General features: G+C 49.8%; 1 protein-coding gene across 2 annotated transcripts in view; it reads right to left on the reverse strand.

The window, feature by feature from the left end:
- Positions 1 to 20,063, reverse strand: part of KIF4A (kinesin family member 4A) — a 307,171-nt gene that overhangs the window by 168,639 nt on the left and 118,469 nt on the right. The window lies entirely within an intron of this gene.

The following is a 20,063-nucleotide window of genomic DNA, read 5'->3' on the forward strand; positions in this document are numbered from 1 at the left end:
TGCTGACTAGCAGGCCAACAAGGTTGTGGGAGCCAAGCTCCTGGTGTTCGGCTCAGGGCAAAGAGGGATCCAGTTTAGCACAAAAAGTGCACCTGCCTGCAGGGGCGGCAGGGTACTGTTTTGGGGTTGGGTGCCTTGTTTTTAATGGGGATTTTCCATTTCGTTTTTTTGTGGCAGTCTCAGTCTGGGAGGAACCAGCAGCTGGATGCAGGGGTGTCTTTTGAGGTTGGTTTGCACCTTACTGTGCCACGGGGGGAGGGGGGGGTTCCGTGCAGAGGCTGCAGGCAACATCTGGGAGTCCTGGAGGGGTCAACCCACAGTGGACCGACTCTTGAGCACTGGGAGACCTCTCTGGGACCGGTGGGCTACTCAAACTTGGGCCGTAGGTTCCAGGAGTCTGGTTTTTGTCCTCAACAGTCTTAATTGGCTGATTTTTTTAAAATAGATCTGCTGTTGATCGTATCGTATCTGTTAATCGTATCTTTGCTGAAGGCAGTCAGTCCTCCCAGGGTTCTGGAGGTCGCGGACTGCAGGACTGGGTGACTATTGGCACAGGATCCTTGGAAACTGCAGACGGGCTGAGGCCAAGTCAGTTGTTTGCTGCAGTCTCCTCTGCTGGGGGTCGTCTTGTCCATCATAGGTTGCAGGAATCTGTAGTCTTGGTTCAGGGCTGCCCCCTAAATACTATATTTAGGGGTTGTTTTAGAGGTACATGTTTCTGGACCCCTGGGCAGAGAACCTCTGCTCTGGGACATGAAACAATGCACATCCTGGGCTGAGGATCCCCCAGGGTAGGCCAGTGCTCAGAGAGGGTAGCGTAAAAGGCCTACCATCTTTGTAATGTGCCCCCAGCCTCTGCTGCTTGCAGAAGATTGTACACCTCAGTTTACACCCCTACTATTGGCAGGGGAACCTAGAATAGGTGGGGGAAGCGAGGTGAATCACATCTTTCAGTCCCCGCCATCTTTAAGATGGGGTGACCCCTCCAACCAGGGACAGGCCTATGTCCCCTCCAACAGGAGTGGCATAATAGAGGGTGTGCTCACCCGAGGTAAGGTGCCCATTGGACCTACCTGCTACTCCCTTAAAACGAGACTACATCTATTATTTAGGTGGCCCCCACAGACCTAAAAACTAGGTGTGTGACGACCTATGTAGTAAGAAGACGCCCCTGCCTGCAGAGAAGACTGAATAGGACTGCCTTGGCCCCAGCTCTACCAGCCTGTCTCCAGCTTCTGCGACCAGTCTTGCAGCCAGCAAACGCTGAAAACCCTGTCAGGACTGCCACCTTCGAAAAAGACTCCATCTCCAGTGGACAGCAGACCTGTCCAAGAAAAACTCCAGGGACTCTGGATCCAGGTGGATCAGCGGCTCTTTCCACTCAGCACCAGACGCCCGCCATTCTGAGTGGCTCACCTGTGCAGTGAAGTCTCCCCAGCGATCCAGACCTAAAGTCCAGCATCTCTGATCTCTCCTGATCAGAACGGCTGTGCCTGTAGGGTGGATCCAGAGACTGAAATATAGTTTTCCCCATAGGAAAACATTGAACTATTCTGAAAATATTTTAAGTGTCGATTTTTCTAACAGAAAAGTTCATATTTAAAAACACTTACCCTTTTGAAGTTTTTTTTGTGAGGAGTTTTATATAGCACAAACTAGACCCGGGTGTATCAGATCGCTTTACATGGGCACCAGTTGCGTTACAGACTGACAGTCACATCTTCGTCATAAAATACAAAGATTTTTCTAAAATGGGTCTGCATCTCCTGAAGTCGGGTTCATTATTGGTCAATATTGTGCAATAAAGGTCTTACACTTCTATTAATTAGTCCCAAGGCTGCTCGTCCACACTACCACTCAGAGCACTTTGGGTTTCTCATGGAGCTTTGCACACTTTTTGGGAACTCCTGGACTGTGCACGGTATAACCACCTAGTGTCAATACCATATATAGAGCCAGCTTTCCTCCAACAACTAATCAAAACTTTGTTCAAACACAATTCCTCAGTTCCAGTAATAACGGAACAGATATTTTAAACAATAAGCTACACAGGAAATGAGAGGTTGTGGTCGTATTGAATAAGACAACCTCCCATTTCCCGTGTTGCGTATATACTGTATACAAGTTTATCCAGAGATCTAAAGTAATTAAGATGACATTTAGAACTTTATAAGAATCAAGTTAAACTAGTACATCGTACATGTTTGATTCCTGCAAATTCTGAAAAGTCAGAAACTGTAAATCCATGGTGCTGCCTTACAACTGAATGCAAATGCTACTTACCAGTATGCATCTGTTCTTGGCATGTAGGGCTGCTGACATTCATATCTGTGCATAGACCGCCACCTAGTGTTGGGTCCGGATGATTGCACATTGTTGTCCTGGAAGAGTCTTCGAAGTATCACGAGATAGGTGGCTCCTCCCCTGGACTACAGTGCGCATGGGCATCGCCTCCATCCCCAGATTGTTTTTAGCCATTGGCAGAGATGGAGTGAAGAATGTGAGTGATGACCATGCTATGAGCATATGTGTTTGTATGAATAAATACTGCAGCTGCTACAGGCGCCGGGGAGGAGGGTGGGCGATATGAATGTCAGCAGCCCTACATGCCAAGAACAGATGCATACTGGTAAGTAGCATTTGCAGTTCGAGGCATGTGGGCTGCTGAATTCATATCTGTGCATAGAATACATAGCAGTCCCTCCATTAACGGCGGCCGCCCGTGCCAGCTGCAGCAGTCTGAAAAAGCGTTCTTAGAACAGCCTGACCAACAGCTGCCTGCTGTTTGGAATGCACGTCTACACAGTAGTGCTTAGTGAAAGTATGTGTGGTAGACCATGTGGCTGCTCTACAGATATCTTCCAAGGGAATGTTACCTAGGAAAGCCATAGAGGCCCCTAACTTCCTAGTGGAGTGGGCCCTCGGTGGGATAGTGAGAGTGCGCTTAGCTTTAGCGTAGCAGATCTGAATGCACTTTACTATCCATCTAGCTATCCCCGCTTTGGAGATAGCGTTTCCCTTGTGTTGTGTGGCAAAAGCAACAAAAAGCTGTTTGGTTTTGCGGAAATCTTTAGTCCTGTCCACATAGTACATCAAGGCCCTTTTCACATCAAGGGTGTGGAGCATGCGCTCCGCCAGCGTCTCTGGGTTTTGGAAAAACACCGGCAATTCAATTGTTTGGTTTATGTGGAATTGTGAGACCACTTTGGGTAAGAATTTAGGGTTAGTGCGGAGCACCACCCTGTTAGCATGTACTTGGAAAAAAGGTTCTTGGATGGTGAGTGCCTGCAACTCACTAACCCTCCGTAGCGATGTAATTGCTATCCAGAAAGCCACCTTCCAAGTCAGAAACTGAAGCTCACAAGAGTGCAGTGGCTCAAAAGGAGGACCCATCAGCCTTGTAAGAACCACGTTGAGGTTCCATTCCGGAGCTGGTGGAGTCCTTGGTGGAATGACCCTTTTGAGTCCTTCCAGAAAGGCCTTGATAGCAGGGACCTTAAAGAGTGACAGGTGCTGCCTATTCTGGAGGTATGCTGCCATAGCAGACAGGTGAATGCGGATGGAAGAGTACGCTAGATTACATCGATACAGGTGAAAAAGGTAACAAATGATGTTTTGAATGGAAGCATCTAGCGGGTCAATGTCATGGTTCACACAGTAGATGACAAACCTCTTCCATTTAGCCGCATAACAAGCTCTAGTAGTGGGCTTCCTTGCCTCCCGAATGATGTCCATGCAATCGGGAGGAAGATTGAGGTAGCCAAACTCTAGGACTTCAGGAGCCAGATCGCCAGGTTGAGCTGTTGCGGATCTGGGTGCTGAATGTCGCCATGGCTCTGCGTCAGAAGGCTGGGAGTGAGATGAAGCCTTTGATGCGGTACCACGGAGAGTTCCAGAAACGTGGTGTACCATGGTTGGCGAGCCCACGTTGGAGCAACCAGGATGAGCGTCATCGAGTGTTGCCTGAGCTTGCGTGCCACCAGCGGTATCAGAGGTGCTGGGGGAAAAGCGTACGCAAATCTGCCTGACCAGTTCATCCACATCGCATTGCCCTGTGATTGGGGGTGTGGGAACCTGGCGGCGAAGCTTTGGGCATTTTGCGTTCTCCTTTGTGGCGAACAGGTCTATCTCTGGATGACCCCACATTTGGAAGTACGGTTGGAGAACCGATGGATGTATCTCCCACTCGTGCATCTGATGGCTGTGCCTGCTGAGGAGGTCTGCCATCTGATTGTCCTTGCCCGGGAGGTGCTCTGCCATGAGGAAGATGTTCCTCTGAATGGCCCACTTCCACATGCTCTGAGCCAGATGAGACAGCTGTGGAGAGTGTGTGCCTCCCTGTTTCTGGATGTAGTACATGGCCGTCATGTTGTCCGTCCGGATCAACACGACCTTGTTGCACAGATGTACTTTGAACGCCTTTAAGGCCATGAAGATTGCCATCAGTTCCAACACATTGATGTGCATCTTCCTCTGCTGTAGTGTCCATAGTCCCTGCACAGTGTAATGGAGTACATGTGCTCCCCATCCCAGGAGAGAGGCGTCCGTCAGGATAATCTGTGGGACAGGCTCTTGGAATGGTCGGCCTTTGCAAAGGTTTTGTGGATTCCACCAATGCAGAGTTGTATGCCCGACCGCTCACCAACACTAGGTCTGTCAGTTGCCCATGAGCCTGAGTCCACTGACGTGCCAAGCACTCCTGAAGCGGACGCATATGTAGTCTCGCGTGCGGGACAATGGATATGCAGGAGGCCATCATGCCTATCAACTGCATGAACACCTTCGCTGGAAGCGAGTGTTGGGGTCTGAACCGTTGGATCAGCGCCTGGATACTGGCGATTCTCACTGAATTTGGCTGCGCAGTGGCCGCCAGAGTGTTGATCGTCGCGCCCAGATACTGTCGCACGTGGGCGGGCTGGAGATGGGACTTGGGGTAGTTCAGTGAGAAGCCCAGATCGTGCAGGAGATGAATGGTGCGTGACACATGGTCTGCGCACTGTTGTTCCGTCCTTGCTTGAATGAGCCAGTCGTCCAGGTAAGGATAGACGTGGACGTTTTGGCGACGGAGATGCGCCGCCACAGTCGCTAGGCACTTCGTAAATACCCTTGGTGCCGTGGTGACCCCGAACGGCAGGACCTTGAACTGGTAATGCTGGTCTAAGAGCGTGAATCTGAGATACCTCCTGTGGGAAGGATGTAGGGGGATATGAAAATAGGCATCTTTCAGATCCAGTGTAGCCAGAAAATCCCCCTGCTGAAGCAGGGGAAGCACTTGCTGCAACGTGAGCATATGGAAGTGCTCCGAGAGTATGTACCAGTTTAGGGGCCTGAGGTCCAGGATAGGCCTGAGGGATCCGTCCTTCTTGGGAATCGGGAAATAGAGGGAGTAGACCCCTGTTCCCTGCTCTCGCAATGGAACGAGCTCTATTGCCCCTTTTTGCAGCATAACTAGAACTTCCTGCTGCAATAAGGTCAAATGCTCGCCTGACATAGGACGGCTTCTTGGGGGTATGTCTGGTGGAATGGAAGTAAGCTCTAGACAGTACCCGTACTGGATAAGGGACCTCACCCACCTGTCCGTGGTGATGTTCTTCCACGCCGGCAGGAACTGCTGAAGTCTCCCCCCAACCGGTGTTGCATGGTTGGGGGGCAGTGACAAGACGTCACTGCTTGTTGGTGGTGGTGGACCTGGAGCCATTGTTTCCACGTCCCCTGCCTTTGGTATTATTGCCTCTGTAACCGCCTCTACCCTTGTTGTTATACGAGGGCTGGGTGTTACCCTTGTAGTATTGTGCGGACTGGGATGCCTGTCCCCGGGAGGTGCCTTTTGAATTTGAACGGCGAAAGGAACCACCCCGAAACTGCTGACTTTGTAAAGCCCCCATCGACTTTGCAGTTTCGGTATCCTTTTTCATTTTTTCTAGAGAGGCATCCACCTCAGGTCCAAACAGATGGTCAGGGTTAACTGTTTGCCCTAAAATAGTGGTTTGGATGTCGGGCTTGAACCCCGAAATACGAAGCCAGGCATGACGTCTAAGTAACACACTTGTATTGATGGCTCTAGAGGCTGTATCCGCCACGTCTAGAGCACATTTGATGGATGCATTTGTAATGAGTTTACCCTCCTGAATGAGCATCTCTCCTGCCTCCTTGTATTGGTCAGGCAAGTGTTGCAGAATGGCCTCTAATGTGTCATAGTGGGCCCTATCATAACGTGCAAGCAGGGCTTGGGTGTTTGATATTCTCCAGATGTTAGCTGCCTGTGCAGCAATACGTTTGCCCGAGGCCTCAAAGATCTTGGACTCTTTGTCTGGGGGAGGAGCGTCACCAGTAGTTTGAGAATTCGCCCTTTTCCGAGCGTTGGAAACAACCAGGGAGTCCAATGGAAAGTGTCCCTTGATATAGGTGGGATCCGTGGGTGCCGCCTTATATTTCCTGTCGATGCGAGGGTTGACCACCCGCGCCCGGGTGGGCTCTCTGAAAACCTCCGGTGCATGCTTAAGCACCCCCTTAAGCATCGGTAGCGTTTTGACCTGCTTTTCGGCTACCGAGAAGGTGTCGAATAAGAAGTCCGCATCCACGGGGTCCGAGTGCAGCTCGACGTCGTGGTTCGCCGCGGCTCTCTCAATTAAAGCATTGAAGGCCGCCGAGTCCTCTGTCGGGGACGTTTTGGCGGTGAAAAGTTGTGTCCTGACCCGACTGCGGGTCATCTGGGTCGCCTCCCCCGGCCCAGGGCACATGCTCCTCCTCCGGATCCGAGTACGCAGGATAGGTGTACTCTGCATCTTCCTCCTCCGCATCGGCCGCGGGGGAATGCGTCGGCGAGTTTTGCAAGGCCTGTGGGGACACAGGCTCCACCAGAGCCGAAGAGTCCGCAGAGTACCTTTTATTCTTGAGCGGGATTTTAAAAGGTTCCAACGCCGGCTCCGACGTGATCTTCCGTTTGAGGAGCGACAGTTTCCCGGTGTTGGCGTCGATAATGACCTCACGACGCTCTTCTACTGCAAGCGGCTGGAGCCGAAGCTTCGATACCACCAAGGCAGCTTTCGGCGTTAACACCTCCCCTGAATGTCCGCCCTGTTTCGGCGCGAAGGCCTTCGGCGCCGACTTGGGTGGAAGGACGAAACGAATAGGCGTTTTCTCTTTAGTAGGCTTAGGCGTGAGCGTAGGCACTACAGTGTCCTGAGTGGGAACCACGGTGGTCTTTCGGATCCGCTGTAAGGATTCCTCCACTGTCTTTGTAAGGGTTGCCGAGGGTTTCACCTGCTCGAGCGACCCCTCGTCTGAGAGCCTGATCGCCGGTAGGCTTCTTCTTCGGGGCCGACGCCCCATGCCTAGGCGCGTCGTCGCCCTGGCGCTTCTTCGAAACAGTCTTCGGGTCCCCGACCCCTTTCGGTGCCGACGCATCGGAGACCTTCGCCTTTGGCGTCGACCCCGAGGGCTTCGGGTCGGCCATCTTGGCGTGGCTCTTGGAGTCGGCCATTTTGGATTTCTTGGAAGTTGACGCCTCCAGAACCTTCTTCACCAACGCAACTTTTAGTTTCGGTTTCGCATCCGAGGGTGCGTGACCAGTTGGTTTCACTTTTGTTTTCTTCAACAGAAGAGATGGCTTAGAAATGTCCGTGACCGGGCCCGGAGGCGGGGACGTAGGACTGATAGGCAGATCTTGGGTAAGGCCCGAAGGCGATCCCTCGACCTGGGCCGTATGAAGGGGAATAGCCCCTGAGTCCGACTGGGGATGCTCGTCCTCTGAGCTATCTCCCATCGTGGCACAAGCCTGATCGTCGTCCCCTACCTCGTCGGAGACTTTGTCAAGGTCCGCGTCACCCGCGTCGTAGTTTTCCTCTTCGGACGCGGGGCCAGAGTCCGACTCCCGCACGTCGTCTTCTCCCTCGACAGATTCCTGGAAAATGTCTAGTGGGGGCGCCTACGCCGACAATTGAGCCTGGAGCCGATTGGCCCGGCGAATCTTTAAAGTCTTCTTGCTCCGGAACTTCGAACACGCCATGCAGGTGTCTTCGCGGTGATCCGGCGACAAGCAGGTATTGCACACAGGGTGCACGTCGAGGTGCGAATATTTGGAGTGACACAGCGGACACTTTTTGAATGGAGTCCGCTCCATAGCAAAGTTGTAGTGTAGGCACGTCCGCGCCGAAGGCACGTGGAAGGGCAGCAAGAGATAGGAGCTGAGAGTCAGAAAGAAAACCCGTACGCAACTATACCGACGCCCAGCCTAAAGACCTTTTGGTCTCGAGTAGAAGTTGAACAACTATCGGTTCCGACAGAGGGAACCGAAACACATCCGAACCCAATGGCGGAAAAAAACTATCTGGGGATGGAGGCGATGCCCATGCGCACTGTAGTCCAGGGGAGGAGCCACCTATCTCGTGATACTTCGAAGACTCTTCCAGGACAACAATGTGCAATCATCCGGACCCAACACTAGGTGGCGGTCTATGCACAGATATGAATTCAGCAGCCCACATGCCTCGAACAAAAGGCCCATTTACCCTAATCACCAAATTGAGTAAGACCGTCTACGCCCAAGAAGCAGGTAGTAAAAACCCCCCAGACCAAACTAACCTTCCAGCCAAAAACACTAGCATCTGCATGTTTGGAAAAGTTAAACAGCAGTGTAGAATAGTTACTTCCACACAGTGACTCAGGATTGCTTCCAAAACTCAGAAGTCTCAGTTCCTAATGTCACCATGTGTTTCAATATATAACAAAACAATTGCCAATACTGCTCAAACAATTTTGTCATAGAATCAATACGTTGAGTTTATGATTCTCAACTTGAAAGACCACTCTTTCAGTCCTGCAATGTATCTCAAAAAATATAAATTTATTTCTTTTCTACAAACAATTTTTTGGGGGGTTATTTCTTTTTATTCTATCAACATAAAGCGTTCATGGATCACAATTTAAAGTAATTCTACTTTTGAAACAAGCACAAGCCCAGCCTCCACTGCTTGCAGGAGACCTACCTTCTCCGGCAGACTACTCCTGACAAAGGACTGTAATAGTCCGAAATGCATTGGGTGAACTCAATGATTTTTTCGAACAGTTTGGGAAGTTTAAGGATGTCAAACTAGCAATTTGCTAAATGATGTAAACCAATTCCTGTGGATAAAACATGGAATAAATTATGGAAATCATGATTTTTTGAAGTTTGATTATAATTCTTCAGAACGTCTTCACGTTTAATAGGTTGTGCTCAGAGAGACGGCCCTTATCTCAAGAGTCGCAGCCTGTTTCTTGATTACCACACCTTGTCGGGGAGCGATATCTCTGGTGCACACCACAACCCAACTCACACTAACAACTGCGGAGTGCGTAATCTCTACCTCTTTTCCAATCCAGATTGAGCCAGTGATAGGATATATGGCAAAATTTGATGTGGAGCAGACTTGTAAGGGTGGAGTTGTTGTCTGACAGGCAGAATCTCTTCCATTTTGCTTTGTACTTTTTGTTAGTGCTTGGTGCTCGAGCTGGAGACAAAACCTCCCTACACTCCTTGGGGAGATTCAGATGCTGGAATTCCCTGTATTCAAGAGCTACGCTGTCAAGTGAAGCGAAGTCGGATGCGGATGCAGCACCTGACCCTGAGACTTCGATAACAGGGACGGAACCAGTCGCAGGCGAATGGGATGATCCTGGGAGAGCAGGAGGAGCTCCGTGTACCAGAATGCCGGGGCCACGCCGGTGCAATCAGAATCATTTTGCACGGTTCCGCTTTGATCTTTGAGTAACCGCTGTATTAGGGGTATTGGTGGAAAAGCGTAAAAGAATGCGCTGTACCAGGCAATTGAAAGTGCGTTCCCCAAGGATCCCGGATGGTGATCCTTGCTTGCGTAGATTCGGCATTTGGTGTTCTCCAGAGACGCAAATAGGTCTATGGTCGGGGTCCCCCAGACCGAGAACACCTCCAGAATGGACTGATCTAACTCCCATTCGCGATTGGCTGCTTTTTGACGACTTCGTGCATCCGCCGTGACATTAAGCGAACCTGCCAGGTGTTCTGCTGTCAGAGGGACCTTGTGAATAGCCCAATCCCAAATTCGCTGCGCTTCCTTCGAAAGAGTTAGGGACTGTGTCCCCCCCCCTGCTTGTTGATATAGTGCATAGCCGTCGTATTGTCCGTTTGGACCAGCACCAGATGATTTCGAATCCTCTGGAGAAAAGCTTGTAAAGCTAGTCGGATGGCAGTCAGCTCCAGCAGATTGATGCGGTACTGGCGTTGCTGTGAATCCCAGTGTCCACTGACTTGAAGCTCCTGGAGCACTGCTCCCTAGCCTGACGAGGCATCCGTGGTTAGGACCATAGGAGACGGAGGAAGCCTGAAAGTCAGACCCTCTGCGATGTTGCTTCTCACTATCCACCATGCGCATGCCTCCATCTCTGGTGTTACCAAAATGTTGTTGTTGAAAGCCTTCTGCTTGGTGCCATTGCTTGTCGAGTTGCTCTTGTAGAGGACGCATTCGCAGCCTGCAATCAGGAACCAATGGTATACAATATGAAATCAGAGCAGAGACTTGTAGAGCCGTACTGACAGGGATCTCCTCTGTAGCACTTGGCGAGCGGAGAGCATTAACTTGTTCTGACGTTAGTCTGAAGGATAAGCCTTGCACTGTTCTGAGTCCAGAATGGCTCCTAGGAACTTTGTTGACCCGGACGGTTGCAGAACTGACTCGCTCATGTTGAGTTGAAGGCCCAGGTGATCGAATAATTGAATGCAAGTTGCAATGGCCTTGGAAGTTCCCTGGAAAGAAGGAGCTTTGACCAGCCAGTCGTCCCGGTAAGGGAAAACTTCCAGAGACTGCTTCCTGAGAAAAGCTGCTACCCGGGTCAACACCTTTGTAAATATTCTTGGTGCAGACCGAAGACCAAACGGAAGCACCTTGAATTGGAAATGGCTCTTGCCTACTGTGAAGCGCAAATATTGCCTGTGAGCTGGGTGGATCGGTACGTGGAAGTACGCATCTTCCAAATCCAGAGTCGCCATGAAGTCCCCATGGTTCAATAGACGCAGAATATCCTGGAGAGTGACCATCCTGAAGGACAGTTTGAGGATAGGTGTTGAGCTCCCGAAGATCTAATATGGGGCACAAAGTCTGTAGTCTTGCGAACCAGGAAGAACCTGGAATAAAACCCTTTCCCTCTCTGCGAGAGAGGTACCAGTTCTATTGCCCCCTTGATGCAAAGTTGGTGGGCTTTGAGACGTAGCAGACCCAGATGTTGTGATCGACTGGCGCCTGGAGCGCTGGTTGGAGGAAGATCTTAAAATTCCAACGTATGGCCACTCTGAACTATAGTCAGGACCCACTGGTCTAATGTTATAATTCTCCAGCTGTCCAGACAAAGGTATCCTGCCCCCCACTGATGTTCTCAGGGAGGAAGGAACAGTAGTAAGAGCCAGGAGGCCGCAATTGCCTCTTGGAAGTGTCGCATCCTTGACGATTCTGACGTCCTCTCTGAGATTGACGAGAGAAAGAAGCAGACTGGCCCTGGCGTTGGTTAGAATATTGCGGTTTGTTTGATTGCGAAGAATATCTGTTGAAGCCTTTTCCTCTCGCACCTCTGAAAGGGACCTTACAGTAATTTAAAGACCCCAAGGACTTTGCTGTGCCTGTCATTTTTAATACTTTGAAGGGCCTCATCAACATGCTTCCCAAAAAGCATTTCTCCATCAAATGGAAGGTCCAGGATCTTGTTTTGGACTTCTTGGCGAAACCAGGTCGGCCGCAGCCAGCCCAGTCGTAGAACAGCTGAACCAGCCAGAGCACGAAAAGCCGTAGAAGCTACGTCCATAGCACAATCTATGACCTCGGACGATCTTTCTCCCTCCACTAGAACCTTTCTGGCTTCCTCTTTTGAGGATTCTGGCAGCTGTTTTATAAACGGGGCCAAGTCACACACCATCTGGCGATCGTACCTGCCCAAGATGTGCAGAGCATTAGCCGCTCGAACGAGGAGACTGGCCATAGAGGAGAATCTCTTGCACACATTGTCCAAGCACCTTCCTTGTCAGGGGGTTTAGTAAGTGGCGTGAAAGGATTCTTGGATTTGCTCTGAGCCGCTTGTGATATTACAGAATCCGGCTTAGGTTGTCCAAGCAGGCACGCTGGACTGCCTTCAGGGGCCTTGTATTTCTTCTCCAGCCGGGTAAGAACGGGAATGACAGTGGCCGGATTCTGCATGACCTTCATCCCCTCTGACCAAACGTGTTCTATTATAGGAGTCGAGCGGACTGACTTTGTATGGCTCTTTAAAGTCATAAAGGAAACAGTCTGACTGCACTGTTGTGATTGGCAGACCAAATCTTGTAGCTGCGCTCCATGAGGTTATGGAATCCTTTAATGTCAGCTGGAGGAGAAGTAGCAGTGTCCCGTCCTGTGGCATCTGGATCTTGAAGGCCACTATCATAATCCAAGTCAGGGTCATTTATAGGATCTTCCTGAACTTCATCATGCTCAACTTCTCTGGCTTCCTCTGTGGGTTCAGGTTCCACAGACCGTGGGACCACCGTTGTCGGGGTACAGTTGGAGAAGGAGGGCGTACAGACTGTACTGCTGTTTGTATGAAATCTATTTCTATAGTCTTGCAAAATCAATTGCAAATCAGAAACCAGAGAGGCTGGCATGGCCACCATGTTCTGACCCAAGCCTAGAGGAGGTTGTTCCTGCTGAACATACTGGTGTTCGTAGTACTCCTCAGTATCTGTTTCTTGACATTTCACATTCAAATCCGAGGGACTGTAGGCATCCCCATAATGGAAATCATCACCCTCTTCATCAGACTCGTCATCCAGCGACATATTAGGAGGCAAAGGTGTAACTCGCCTTGGAGAAGTCATCTCCGGTGTTATCTGCCGTTTCCGTGTGGAAATCTGCATTTTTTTTTAATTCGTCGTCGAAAGAAACTAAGCCATCGCCGAAGGATCCGTCGACTGAATAGTCGACGCTGGAAAGGTCTTCGTCGACGGAACTTTTATCGTCGATGGAGTAATCGTCGACGAGCTCATCGTCAACATCACAGCCGTCGTAGTCTACGTAGTTCTCGTCGAAGCGGCCGTTGACATGATAATCGACGTCGAGAAGGTAGTCGACGAACAGGAAGGCACTTTAAATGTAGACGCAGTCATTAAAAATGTCGTAGTCGACACAGCCGCCGTCAACGGTCCCGTCGACAGAGCCATCGGAACACTCAAATCCTTATGAGACAGTCAACATACCTGCAGATTTTGTAGTCGTCGGACGCTGTTTCTGGTCCTGTTTTGTTTGAGTGACCGTCGAAAGTTTCTTACCGCCCTTCTCTTTCTGGGATGTTTGTGAAGGAACAGAAACCTCCTTTCTCACCTGGGCTGTGTCCTTTTCAGCAGCCTGTCCCAGCCTCTCCTTTTCACCTCTATGAGGAGATTTAATGGGACTAACCCTTCCAGACCTATCAAAGATCTTTTGGTGGTGGGTTTTGACAGACAGGGGCTCAGATGAATTAGAGGGAGGAGACCTACCCCTCTTTTTAGATCTTCTGGAGGAAGTTATAGATGCAGAATTCTCATCTGAAGACAGTACTTCCTTCTGTGCCTTCATCTTCTCTAGCCAGGTCAACAATCGGCCCTCCCCATCTGTCTTCGTTGAAAAGGTCCTACAGATTTTGCAATCTGTGGCCTTGTGGTCAGGATACAAGCAATAAATGCAGTCCTCATGCTAGTCTTCCACAAAAAGCCTTTTTGCACAGGTAGCACAGGCCCTGAATAAAGCCTTCTTGTCAGACACTGTAGATTTTGAAGAATAAAGTTAAATATAAAGAAAAACAGCAGAGCTCAGTGGAGACTCCCTTGCACAACGTGCAGTAGAAAATTTGAGGCTCTGAGGCTCTCTCAGAAAGGTTCTATGGAGTGAAGCTATTCTGATTGGTTGTTACGGAATGTTTGGGCTCTTTTACACAAGAGGGTGATATGCTACAAAATGAGATGAGGCCTAGGCCTGGTTTTCTCTTTTGTACCTATGGTTATGTTATTTTTTATTTACCGGGGCTCCCAATCCGACGACGGGAAATAATACAAAGCATGGAATCTATGAAAGTTCCAATATTGGGGTAACTTTCTCATACGCAAAAAAAGAAGGCAACAGTGCAGCTCAGGGTAATTACCATTGAGCAGGATCAACTCCAGCATTCATCAACCATGGAACCGAGCAACATTTCATGCAACGGGCATGGTTGAACGCATGCTCCCAAAGAAGTTTACCGGGCAACTCTAGAACAGCCTTTGGCTCCCAATTATCTGAAAGGCAGTTTTTTTGTAGGAAGTCGGCTCTGTATATACTAAACCAAAGCAAGGTATAGTGTGCACTGAGTCCAGGGAGTAAAGGTGTAGCAGAGGATAAAGTAGATAATACTTTATACTCAGTTTAGCGGTAGCTGGGCTGAGCAGCTAGGCTCAGAGGTTAGTGTGAATACATTTATTGTAAACACTCATTCAAGGCAGGAGCACGCTCAACGATTAACTACAGGCCAATGTTTGGAAAATTACTACTTTAGAAATTTTATTTTAGGAACCAAGTATAACTCCGTCACAGGCAGTATTGCAATTCTGAAAAGTTAACCTATCAATTACAGTTGGTAAAGGGTTGGCTAAGAATTAAAAAACTTTACATTTGCATGAAATACTTTGCAGGGTCAAATAGATGCATTGTACATTCTCAGAATTACCAATCCGTGCAAAACAGAGAAACCAATAAAAAGCTATGGGAGGAAAGACTGGTAAGTAATTACAGGTAAGCACTCGACTTGCAAATTCAGTCGCCCACGGGTTTGACCAACACAGAGCAAGGGTTGGCCTGAGGTAGGTACTGCACCACCAGCAGCACTGGGGCAGCTGGGTGCGTTATCCCAATGCATTTCAATGGGGAATCTCAGTCAAACAAAGGCTGCAGGCTCGGTCAAAGAGGCTGGATGAAGGTAGCAATAGGCTGGAGAGGTAAGTTGGGATGCAGAGTGTAGGAAAGTATGATCTGCTTTCATGGTCTACCCCACTTTGTTGGGGTCACTGCTTTTCTAACTATTCTTACTGGAATCCTGCTAATCAGGACCCCAGTCACTGTGCTCTCTCCCTAAATTGGACTATGGCAAGTACTTAGAGTACAGCCTATTAGGAATGTACCAAAGTCCCTAGTATATGGTACTAAGGTACCCAGGGAATAGGTACACTAGGGGTCTCCCACGGGATGCAGCATGTATTATGCCACCCATGAGACACTCAAACTGACTCCAGGCCTGCCACTGCAGCCTGTGTGAGCTGGTGCTAGCACCACTCACCACAGATGTAAGAGTCCTTATATCAGAGGACTGGAGGCCCTTGGCAGCACCAAACTGCTTTGAAGGGCACATTTGGTGCTCTCCTTGCATGCTCCAGTTGGAACCAGTTCAGGGAACTATTGGCTCCCTGCTCTGGCGCGAAACTGGACAAACGACATGGAAGTAGCCTTCCCTCTGTCCAGCACCTCCCCTGGGAGGGGACCCCTGAATCGTTCAAACCCTTGGGATTGTGTACTTAAGGGCTTACCTGTGAGTGGCACTTCAGATTCATTGAGGGACAAGATTAGATCCGAAACCACTTAATCTTTAACCGTCTGGGCACATTGGACTTAGTTTTGGGAACCAGGACTGCATTGGTTACTCTTGCTGCGTCGTCTGTGCCTGTACTCCCTCCAGGTTATTCTCCAGGCCTGTAAGACACCCGAAGGAATCTCCATTGGAGTGAAAGAGTCACTCCCCTGCATCTGCAGGCACTGCAACTAAGCGGACCCGTTTGCTGCTCCGGACGCCATAAGGCTTATCAACACAGGTGGTGGTACTACAACGCCCTCGAGGCCTGCACGGTCTGCTCTGCAAGTTTGAAGTCAGTATCACTCGTCTGAACCGCTGGAGCAGTACCACTGTGCACCGCGTTACCTTGCCATTGCCAAGGCTTGTTGACTTCTCCAGAGATCTCCTACCAAGACCTCCGTCCTCACCGCATCCTCTGCGCCGTGGGCCTGCATCTTTGGTGAGCCTGTGCCTCGGACCTGCAGGTCCTCTTGAGGGTATTCTCTGGCTCCAGTGGGCTCCCCTGCGTGCTCTTGGCCTGCTCAGACTGTTTAATGATTCTCCTGGTCCTTTCTGGTTCCGACACTGCACCTTCTTTGTTTTCCTCATCTGTTGCTGCTGCCTAGGCTTGTTGGTGATCCTGCCAGACACCAATCCCCTGGCTCTCTACTTCCGATGTGGGACAGCTTATGAACTGCTCCTGGTCTTCCACAGCGTCACCTGGTCCTCACAGCAGCAGCTCCAAGGTCACTTCAACTCTTCTGTATTTTTGTTCATCGATGGTAATTGGTCTTCTGTGCCTCCTGGTCACTCCAAGTGGCATAGACTTTAAACCCTCAGCTTGCAGGTACTTTTCTTCAAGAATCCACATTTGGATTCTATAGGACTCTTTAAACTTCTTCACCAGCAACATCTTCACTGAAGTCCTCCATTGTGGTCTGCGGCGGTTTCCAATGTCAAGTCACAACTATGCAGCTGGCTTCCCTGGTGTAGGTATCCTGGTTCTTGGGGTATCCACAGGTGGGGCGACTTCAAACTATCCATCTTCCATGGGGTTTCTTCAGGGTCCTCTGAGAAGGGTCCTTCTTGAAGACTACAACTTCCCAATTGACTTGCATGGAGTACGCAGTTGCGTTTTCACTCTGCACATGGCCTCCATGGGGTTCCTGTGTACTTGCCAAAGGTGGTTCCATGGGGGCCCCAGCTCTTCTAAGTCTTCTCGGTCTAGTCTCTACTTTGGTTGAGGTTCACATTCCACTTTAATAGCATATGGTGTGGTCTTCTACTGGAGACCACTATGTATTTGTGCTACTTACCTGTTCTACTATTGAAGTATTGTGATTATATCTCCAGGTAGGAGATCTTAAAATGTGTTGGTGTTTATAATAAATATATTTTTTATAACTGCACTGTTTAGTACTGGTTCAACAAGCTGCTTTACACTCCTGCTGGACTAAGCCTGAGAGCTGCTCTCCACAGCGAATACTTAGAGCTTTCTATGGTTATTTAAGACACTAAATTCACCATAAGGGTTGTCTATATTAGTGCAGGGTGCATCACTTGTTTAAGTGTGCATAATATAGTAAGCCAGCCTTCTACACAGGATAAGGCCTGGGCACAGTCTGCTGTGTTCCCCAAGGTCAGGGGCCGAGGATGCAGGGGGTGCCTTTTGGTGTCTGATTTTCTTCACCAGAGCAGGTCAGTCAGGGGAATCCTTAGTGTTGAGGCTGCAGGTGACTTCATGGGGTTCAGGAGAGGCCAGCCACTGATTGAGCCGAAATCTAGATCTCTGGAGAGAGGTCATTGGACAGGTAAGCCACAGGCTTGGGCATCGGGTGCAGAGTGGGCTGGGGTCATGGATATGCCTGGATCCAGAGTCTTTGAGGGTTATTTCTTTCTGCACAAATCCGGTATCCACAGGAGAAAAGAATCTTTGTTGAAGGCAACTCAGGTCTCTAGGGTTACTGGAGGCTCTGGCTGCATGACACGCTGGTTTATTGTAGCATGGTCGCTGGAGGAGACAGCCCATTAGGGCTGGAGCCAAGTCTTCTCCGCTGCTGCTTAGCTCTTCAGTCCTTTGTAGGTCCTCTAATCTGAGAAACAAGGTTCATGGGAGCCCTCAAATACTAAATGAAAGGGTGTTACGGAGGCTGGGGGACAGTAGCCAATTGCTACTGTGCCTTAATGTGACTACACCATTCAGGTACCCCATTCCCTTTGGGGAGAGGGGCACAGCCCTGTTCCTATTGGGCCCAATTCTCCAACTCAAGATGGAGAATTCAAGAGGGGTTCACCTCAACTTATGGCCATCCTAGGGGTGTGCTAAGCTAAGGGGGACCCTCCTACTCTCCTTACTAATCTTACCACCTGTCCTGCGCCGAAAGAGGGGCTGGGACAGGGGACAGGCATCTCGACTAGTTGGAGCTGCCCAAATCAGCATAACACAAGGAGAGAGCCTTTGAAGCTCACCACCAAATGTTGCTATTCCTGCAAGGGGGGCTGGGAAGCAACTCCACCCAGAACAGGCTTAGTTCCTTACCACAGAGCACAAAGGCTCTCACCTCATGAGGACAGAAACCTGTCCGGTGGCGGCTGGCAAGGGCCAATCAGTCAATATTCTAGTAGTTGATCATTTTTCAGGGGCCCGGGGCATCTAAGATACCTTCGGAGTACAGTTTATAATAAATCCATCACCGGCATTAGTGTGACTTTATTATGCCGAGAAGTGTGATACCAAATTCAGTCTTCAGTAAAGCCATCATGAAGCTATGGAGTTCGTAACGATAAACTCCCAGCCCATGCACTCACAATGGCTTCATGGTACTTTGTATCGAAGAATGGTCTGACACTGTTGGAGAATACTGCCCATGCAGCTATGCCCTCACCTGTGGTATAGTGCACCCTGCCTTAGGGCTGTAAGGCCTGCCAGAAGAGGTAATTACCTATGCCAGAGGCAATTGTGTGTAGGCATGGCACTCAGGTTGGTGTGGACTTAATTTAGTCACACCACCACACATAGCCTGCAATGGCAGCGTGTATGTGTTTGGGTGTGGTCCCCCTTAGAGTGGTACAATACATGCTGCAGCCCTAAGGGACCTTCTCTAGTCACTCAGCCCTTGGTACCACTGGTATCTTTTACAAGGGACTCATCTGTGGCCCAGTAGTGTGTCAATTGTGGGAGCAATGGTACAGTTTTGAAAAAGAACACAGGTGGTGGGGCCTGGTTAGCAGGGTCCCAGCACAGTCAGTTTGCATCAGGTATCTGGCAAAAGGTTGGGGGTTATCCATGCAAAAACAGGCACGTTCCTACACTTTCCATTCAGAAGAATGCCCATGCCTGAAGACTTTATATACTTTTACCATTAGTATCACTGAAGTTTTTCAGAGGAAGTGCTAGTGTGCCAAGACGAGGCTAGTTCTTTTAATGGGCCACTCTTCAAAAATAGGGTAACCCACCCCTGACCACACTACTGAAGCACAAGTTACTACTTATGTAACGATATATCTGTAAGAGACATTAGTGATAGATTCCTTACCTTAGAATATCCCCAGGTGTCAGACTGGATCCGGAAACTTTTGCGTAGCAGTACCCTTGCGCGTCGGTAGGTGTAGTCTGCGGCTCCGCGTCAGTCGTCGGCGCCGTGATGACGTCGGAGTACTTAGACGCCACCTCCACGTGCTGACGTCAGTTCTTAGACACAGCTTTTCCGTGCCAGAAACCCAGAGCTATGCTAAAAACCAACACTGGTGCCTTGAAACTGGGGCCCTGAAAGGGGAGGACCTTAACCCTAGATACCGGTTCGCAGAACCGGGAGGATGGGTGGGTCGGTAAGGAATCTATCACTAACTAATGTCTCTTACAGATATATCGTTACACAAGTAGTAACTTGTGCATCTGAAAGAGACACCTTAGGGATAGATTCCTTACCTTAGAATAGATACCACAGCAATACCAACCCCGGTGGTGGGCCTGCGAACCAATAATCACACCAGAAAGTCCTGGAGGACGGAACGGCCAAAGAAGCCATCCCTCCGGACTTGGCTGTCCAGGCAATAGTGTCTTGCAAATGTGTGCAGCGAGGCCCACGTAGCAGCCTGGCAAATGTCCTGCAAGGGCACTCCTCGGCCCAAGGCAGTTGTAGTCGCTGTGGCCCGAGTGGAATGAGCCCTCAGCCCAACAGGGGGTTCCTTCTTAGCCAAGGAGTAACACGCCTGAATACAAAAGATGATCCGCTGCGAGATGGTCTGCTTGTGCACAGCTTTCCCCTTCTTAGCGCCCACGTAACCAACAAAGAGTTTGTCATCCACCCGGAACTGGCGTGTGCGATCCAGATAAAACGAGAATGCACGTTTTGGGTCTAGACGGTGGAGCCTCTCTTCCTCTCTCTCGAGGGATGCAGAGGCGGAAAGAAGTGGGCAAGGTGATGGACTGCCCGATGTGGAAGGCTGTGACTACCTTGGGGAGGAAAGAG

This window comes from Lissotriton vulgaris, chromosome 4_1 (assembly GCF_964263255.1).
Source record: "Lissotriton vulgaris chromosome 4_1, aLisVul1.2, whole genome shotgun sequence".
NCBI classification, from domain to species: Eukaryota; Metazoa; Chordata; class Amphibia; order Caudata; family Salamandridae; genus Lissotriton; species Lissotriton vulgaris.